This window comes from Lasioglossum baleicum, chromosome 10, assembly GCF_051020765.1.
Source record: "Lasioglossum baleicum chromosome 10, iyLasBale1, whole genome shotgun sequence".
NCBI classification, from domain to species: Eukaryota; Metazoa; Arthropoda; class Insecta; order Hymenoptera; family Halictidae; genus Lasioglossum; species Lasioglossum baleicum.
The window spans coordinates 15924119-15932386 of record NC_134938.1 but is presented as its reverse complement, the minus strand read 5'-3'; the positions used below and the strand labels follow the sequence as shown (position 1 = coordinate 15932386).

Here is an 8268-nt window from a genome sequence, read left to right as displayed (position 1 = left end):
ACGGCGAACACAGGGGCGACTGAAACGCCGGGCGCGTACCTGTAGCAACACTTCGTTACATAATCCGGCCGACCTTGTTATTCTGTAAGGGAGTCTACACGAGTCGAGGATTAGTGTTAATGTCGCCGTTGATATTGCTACGGAGCGAATGGACACTAGCTGGTATCTAGTAGGGCGGTAGTAGTAGCGTGACAGGATTTCCCAACCCGAGCTCCGGGGTATTACTAATATTCGCAACACACATACAGAGAGAAAGAGAGAGAGAGAGGAGTATCCGCCGCCGCGCAGCGTCGATGTGCTGGTTGGAGGGTGGTGTTGGTGGAGAAAGTAGAGGTGGTTGTGAAAGCGGTGGAGGTGGGTGACGCGGACGGTGGTGGTGGCGGAGGAGGCGGTGGTAGTGGTGGTGGTAGTGGTGGCGGTGGCGGCGGCAGCAGCGACGGAAGGTAGTTTCTGGGTGGTGGAGGGCGCGGATCGTCATCCGCAAAGTCGTGCGTTCACCCCGTGCCGCGACGACAACAGGGCGTCGTTCGTTTCGGAGCGAGCGACGCTGCGTCGAGTTCGCTGTGGGTGTCCCGTCGCGAACTTTTTTTCTCCCCGTGATATCGCCAAGTGTCCAGCCAAGGGTTCTCTCGGGTCCAGGTGAATCTGCCCGTGTTCAAGTCCGGTGCGCGGAGTGGTTGGTGCCGTGAACGAGTCACCCTAACGTTGACATTCGGTGTTTGTGAACAGTGTGTTACGGGTCGTTGCCTGGTGCGTCTCGTGAGCGACGCGTGCACGCGATCATCATCGCCGCGCTAGCAGACGGAGGAGGAGCCGCCGAAGGAGCATACGTCCTTTGGAACACGTGGTCAAGCGTTGCCGACGCGAGACACACCGGTGTCGTCCAGGTTCGGGGTTAGGTTCACGGACGTTCAGGACACCGGTCCGTTTAGGGGTTGCCGCGGAACGGAGAACAGGGTGGTGTGCACACGTCGACAATATAGCTCTCGGTCCGACACTGTGGGGGTCCGATGATTGGATAGGGATCGAAAGGAGATCGTCGGCAAACATTGTCACGTGGCTATCGTTTCCGTCGAGGAGGACATCGTTTCCGTCGAGCTGGGCCCCCGAGTCCGTGTCGCGAGTTCGAAGCCAGGATTAAATTAACGGCGAATAAACGCGCGGCACCGCGATACACGAGGTGTAATTAACCGGCGGCGCTGGTAGATAACGAGCACGCTGAATCGGCTGGTTAATTGGTGGCCGATCGGCACCGTCGGGGAGTTGATTTCGTGAAAAGGTGTGTCCGCGAAACGCGTGATCGTCGTCGACGTCGGGCTCCGAGTGGGTGGAAACGCGGAGTCTCCGCGGATAAATCTTGTGCTCCCAGTGGAATAATAAATTTGCCAGTGAAGTGTGCGTGCCAGTGAAACCTCTTACATGTGTAACCCGCCAACAGGTTCTGCAACGAGCGCATCGAAACGCATTCCGCGAGAGAGCGCAGCCTCGTGCGATTGTTCGCGCCAACGTACCTTTTCGGATTACGCTGTGCGGCTTTAAGCGACGCGGACTCCTGGCCCCCACGTCACTGGGGCGAGCACGTGAATCAAGCCCTCATAACCAGCCTGGTAAGTTGCACGATCGCCGTCGCCGATAAGAATCACATGATGTTCGGGCTAGCGGTGTGTCGTGCTCATTCGCGACGTTCAAAGGAGAGTAATCTTGACCTGGGAGAGAGTTCGATTCCTTCAGCATCGAAGTCTTCGGGACACCGAAGGAGCCAACAGGATTTATAGACGCTCGAAGTCTCTGTTGATGGTCCAGAAAGATTTCGGACCTCTTCTTCGGCTGGTGATAAGAATGGTTGGTCGCTATCTCGAGTGTCCTCGTTCGTTCATTAATCTTCGCCCGGGATCGTCAGTTTTTCAGAGATCCTCAGTCCTGCGCGTCCGTAGATCCCGTTATGTAACCGGTCCAGGTGTGGTCCACGGTTCGCGGCGGTTTTCCATTCACCGACGATGATGATCTGTGCCCGCAAAAGGAGAGCGTGTCGTCTCACGGTCGGGTTCTTCGGCGCGTTAATCGCCCCACGGGTTCTTGGCGCAGGCCTCCGAGGTCGTCGGCTAGACCAGAATCCCTTTCAAACCGTGCTTCATTGGCGCAATGCTACACACGCGACCGGGAATATTAAATGACAGGCGGAGGAACGGTCCAGGTTGCAGCGCGCCGCTACGCAGACCTGTGTTCCGTTTTAATATTTATGAAAGCCGGCTGCTGCGAGCTCAAAGGATCGAATGAAAAACGCGAATTGAATTTGCCACGAGAGCCCGCGTGCCGAGGAATTCATCTCGCGGCGAGCCGACCGCCGTAATTGTCGATTTAATATCGCGCTACGACAAGCAAAGGCAACCGACGAAAGTTTCCCGACCGATCAATGGGAATTTCAGCCTGATTTCGGCCCTAACTTCCAGCGGCTAGCATCCCCCCCTCCCCTTAGCCTTGCCTCCGATATGTCGGACTCGCGTGCACCAGGGTGGGAACACTCTTGCTCCCGCGAATCACCTTTCAAACCATTCATGCGTTCAATTAGACACACACCACGAGGTTTGGGGGTTGCTACCTTGCAGACACTTTTCTTCGCTCGTTTGATTCATCACTAGGGACCCTAGTCTAGGGTTGACGTAGAGCTGTCATTGTCGATCATCGATGTCACTGAATTATCTAGGCCATGTCTTCTCAGGTTATTAGTGAAGACCATGTGCAACCGTGATGATTCAATGTGGTGTACATTAGATGACGAAGTTCGATGTCCTTCAGGAATTGTCATCTTGTTGCGTTTTGTCCAAGTTAAATATTTCATGTTGTGTTATTTCAAATTGATATTTGAGACATTACACAAGATGGCCGATGGACATTTCCATGTTGCTCGCGTCACAAATCGTTGGGCGCGATTTGGCAATGTCCTCCGAAATGTGACAGCTGGTGACCGTGTCTTCATATGCTCGTCATATTTAAAGCGGCTGATGCAATACTAACATCATACATAATTTCTTGTCCGGATTTATTCTCATCTATTTGCAACGAGTCGTTTCAGTGACACTTTGTAAATCCAGATATATTCTGTGCCAAATTTTCCGAAAACAATCGGTCGCAATTTAGCCTCATTATCAATTAAACTGTCACATAACTTATTCTGATGGTGTAAATAACGTGTACAGTTCCGTGCAAAAGTGGACACTGTGGAATTTATTCGATTCAATTCTGATTTATTGATTTCTCAAGTCTTGATCTATTCTCTGTAAAAATTTTATAGAAAAATATTAATTATTTAGCAGCATTATTATTCTCTCATTGAAGGGGTGAGATCAGTCCTTAAAAAAATTTCAATGTTTTCTTTTTCGTAGAATATCTCGAGCGCAACAAATGATATTAAAACAAACAGTTGAAACGACAGTTGCGTGATATTGTTGTGTCTACCAAACTGTGTAAAAATTTTTTTTTTAAATGCATTTTTTTATTTTTTTTTTTAGAAATGCAGTTGAAAAAAATTTTGTTTTCACACAGTTTGGTATAGACACAACAATACCATGCAACTTTCATTTCAACTGTTTGAAAATATCATTTGTTGTTTTCGAAATATTTCAGGAAAATATTGACATTTTCCCAAGGGTTGATTTCACCCCTTTAATGCGAGAAGTAGCACGAAAAAATAGGGCTGTATTAGACAGATGTATAAGACTCTACTCGTGTGCAAAGTTTCATAGTTTTTTGAAATTACGGGTTTGATAACTTCCCTTATTATTCAAACAAGTACATTAAACTATAGCATATCTATAGTAAGAAGTAGTAGGAACATGATTATTGATACATCGTTTAGACTCATGATTCATTCCGTGTTCCGATAATCGGCCCTAACCGATGTTGAGATAATAGACGCTTCCGTTAAGCGACGTTCAGATAATCGACCTTCTACCATAATCACGTCTCTTAACCCTCATGTACTTATCCAACTTGTCTACGTCGTTGGGCTGCTGGATTACATTTACATTGTAAATACATAATTGAATAAGGCACAGAGGTTTCGTGAATTAATTATCTTCTGATCAATCTCCATATTGCAGATGATCCAAATAATAGATAGATCGTTAACAAATAATTTATAATTTAAAATACTCGCTGAAATACTGTACGTAATGTACGCAATGATTTATTAATAATAAAACTGATAAAAAAAAGTAATCAAACTAATGAATCTGAATGTTTTTGTGTCTTTGGAATTAAATATTGTTTTTTTAGGGGTGGGGTTATAAGCAACCCTTCGAGTGACACCTACCAAAAAATTCAAGAACGTTCTGTTACCTATATACAATATACCAGAAACATTGTTCTTGAATTTTTTGGCAGGGTTGCTTGCACCCTTCGCCCTTGGTAAATTGAATTTTTTTCTACCCTTAATAATGTGCACAAAATTGTGAAAAAAATATATGAAATGCAGCCGGTACCTTTGAGTGTATTTCCGTTTTTATTTCATCTCAATATCTTAATTTGCAATTAGACTGCGGATTTTATGCAATTATGGTAAAAATGCGAAGGTACAACTTAAAATAGAATAAAAATTAAGAGAGTTTAGAAACATGAATTTACTATTTACCACGTATTAAAATTATTAAGGGATGAAAGAATTTTTTATGTGGCCCCTCCATCTTAAAATTAATGCACAACATTTTTATTTTGCATAAAGATCCGCAGTCGATTTACAACCGAGAAAAATATGATAAAGCTAAGGGTGTGTACCCTTTAATAAGGATTTAGCGACTTGAAATTTCCGGGGATTATCTTTCAACCTAAAAGCATTGTGTTACGCACGCGATAATTGCGAACATTTGTTGTCGAAACTTGCAACTTACATTGTAAGTGAGTACATCGGTGTCTGAGTGCCCACATAAGGGTTAATAAGGCTGCCATGAGCTCCTCGGAATTAATTAGTAAATAATGCAAGTCTTCCTTGGGAAACTTTCGGAATTTCGGTGGTCTGAATTACCCATAATTTCTACGAGGTCTCGTTGGGCTCCGGAGACTTCTACATAGTAAGATATTTAATAGCGAGACTTGTCACGAATTGCTCCATTCGACCCAACATCTTGAATAATGCTAGCCGATCGTCGTGGAATTCTTCGGATGTCCGAAATTCCTCGAAATCAATTATCACGCGGTCGAAATGCTCGGTCAATTTTCGAAATTCACGTTATTTAAAGTCCACGCAACTCTTATTACTTTTCAACGGTCTCATCTGGTATTCTGTGAAAACTTCATTCTGCATTTCCTTCATTTACATAACCCCTTTCTTATCCATTTTTTGAATTTTAATACGAAATTACTTCGTCGACTATTCTCATCAGCGACATTAAACATTTAATCAGGCGAATCGACGAGGATGAATCTGAATCGTCCGTTCGTCACTTCTATTTCTCAGCGCGCCATTTTACTTCTAATACTATTTAAAATTTAGCGATATTATTATATACTACGGTGATAAAATTAATAAAAGGTTTATTCATTTAGAATGTAACAAATAGAGTGCGGATTTTATGAATTTACGACAGAAATGGCTACGTATTGTACAATTTAAAACAATGGAGGTGTCAAAAAAATTTTAGACCACCAGTGTATTAGTTTCACCTTAATGAGATAATTAAAAGAAGTATGAAATTGTTATTTGGCTCCTGTGTCTTGCAATCAATGCAAACATTCTTTATTTTGCATAAGGACCACCAATTTTGTCTTGTATTCTAATGCTCAGTCATGTGTACGCAGTAATTGGTACATGGCTCTATCTCGACCGCAGTAATACGTACAAAATTTTATTGATTTTATTTTTTAATATTCTCTTATGTTGTATTAGGTTGTGAGGGCCACCAATTTATTTTTGTATTCGCAACACATCGTTCTTCCATAAAATGGATACACATATTATTATTTCATGATAAATAAGAAATAATATTAAAATAAAGGACGATCGATACAGTTATCCTGGTGTTAACCAGGGTTGGGCAAAAATTGTATTTAAATAAAAATTTCGAATGTGAAGTTGGTTTAAAACCCACCTGGAAAAAAACCCTCTTTATTCGAAATTTCTATTTAAATAAAACTTTTGCCCAACTCTGGTGTTAACACCATTGAACAAATTCTTTTCATTTACCCAGACATTATTCAAAAATGCATCCCGGCATCACCGGAAAATCCACGGAAGTTGACTTATGCAGATTTCCCGATTCAATTTGCTTTAACGGAATCCAATTAAAATCGAGAGAAGTAATAATTATGATCCATCCGCCCGGTAATTAGAAGAATAACGTTGCATAACGTTCGAACGGTTCGCGATTCCGCGCACGTTTCTGCGTGTATAATATCAGACGCGCCGCGTCTTGCAGTGCGCGGTGAAGCCTTCCTCCACTTTCGATTAGGCGAGGTCACGAGGCCGACTCTCGTCGATGCTGATAATCGAGGACGAAAAGCGACATCCGAGCTTCTAATTAAAGCCATGCATGCTGAAAGACGCCATCGGGGGAAACTGATTACTCGTAATTGGACCTGGACGAAGCCCCGAGGCCAGGCTTGTTTTGACAGTCCGTATCGGAAGTCGACAGGGAATGATCTGCTGCGGCGACCGTGTGCAACGCAGGTGGTCCTCGGATTACTGTGTACCGTCTGTGAAACGGTCTGATAAAAGTGGCGAAATTGAAATTCACGGGGTCGGCCGTCGCGTCGCCCGGCCCCGACGAATTTTAACCCCATTTCCGTTTCCCTTTAACGACGCAACGCAATATTCCATTGTCTGACGAACATCGCGGCGACCCACTCCGATCTATTAAGTTGTTGCATATGAAATGTTCGATTTTAGAATGCAACTCTTCTAAAACATTTCGATCAAGAAATGCCAGCAGAGTTGAGCAAAAATTTTATGTACAGTAAATAAAAATTTCGAATAAAGTAGGTTGAAAACCCACTTGGAAAACTCCCACTTTAATCGAAATGTTTATTTGAATAAAATTGTTGCTCTGATCTAACTACTAATCCAGTTACACAGCTTCTTGATTTTTCATTATTTTTTATGGGACTTTTACCAACTTGTTTGTGGCATTTTCAGACTGAAAGAAATAATAGAACTACAGGATCTAAGAAACAGCATGGACCCGACGGTTTTTCTTAGATCAAGACTTTACTGTATTACCTTAATAGAAAAAGAAATTTTTTTTATTTACGAACAGTACAAAATTTTTTCTTTAGAAAGGTACCCAAAATAGCAACAAATCACCCATTTATAGACGTTACAATAGCGTTTTCAATTAAATCCGAATCGAGTGAGCATTCTCATTTTATTTTCAAGTGGAAATACACGTATTGAAGATTGCAAAAAATGGTCAATATTTTATATTCATTTCTGGCGTGTATTATGCGTTCGCGAAATTCGCATATAATCTGTAAAAAGCACAGTATATATCGAGGAATGGGTACAAATTTCGCTGATCCGTTCGATCGTGGCAAGCTAAACGACTGTTCAGGAAAATTCGATATTTCATTTCGCAGGGTAATGAAATTTTTCGAATGCTCGGAAAAAAAGTCCCGGCCGCAACGTTGCTAAACTCTTTCCGCCGCCGATCACGTGGGAATGAGTATTTCTAATTAACGTCGAAAAGTGGTCGCGCACGCGCGCGTGCGTGGCTGGATACACAGGGGTGGTTCGATGGAACGAGTTGCAAGCTGGAGAAAGGAAAAAATCATGCAAAATTGCGGACAGAGCACGTCTATGGGAAAACAAAACCCTCGTTCACTGATGTACTCGGTAAACATGTGGATCTCCGGTGGTTTCGCAGCGCAAAAAAAACGCGGGGGTCTGATTAATGGAAAACTTAAAGCCGAAGAAACCGAATTAAGGAGGTGTTCTCGTGTAACAGGTATAAAAAATCGAGAACTTTTTTTAAGTAAATTTAAAAAAGTAAATGTTAGATTAACAAAATTTGGATAAAATTTTTTAGAACAAAATTTAAATAAAACTAAAATAAAATTTGGATAAAATTTTTAAAATAAGTTTTAGATAAAATTTTTAAAATAAATTTTATACATACATATAGACAAATCAAAATTAAATAAAATTTTCTCAATAAATTTTAATTAAATAAGCTACAATCCACAAAAATATGTTCCCAAAGTCTGGACGCTTGCTAGAGGGATAATTCTAGTCCCCTCAATTTTTGCCTGAGCAGTTAGAAAAATTGGTGTAGTACATAT

General features: G+C 42.4%; 1 protein-coding gene across 6 annotated transcripts in view; it reads left to right on the top strand.

The window, feature by feature from the left end:
- The first annotated feature begins 394 nt into the window (after window positions 1–394).
- Window positions 395–8268, top strand: part of LOC143213078 (uncharacterized) — an 832749-nt gene continuing 824875 nt past the window's right edge. For 3 of the 6 annotated variants that reach the window (XM_076432584.1, XM_076432580.1, XM_076432582.1), the window contains exon 1: window positions 396–1607. The gene's annotated coding sequence lies outside the window, so the exon portion shown is untranslated. Of the gene's footprint in view, window positions 1608–8268 lie in introns of all 6 variants that reach the window. The other 3 variants (XM_076432581.1, XM_076432579.1, XM_076432583.1) reach the window with 2 other exon arrangements.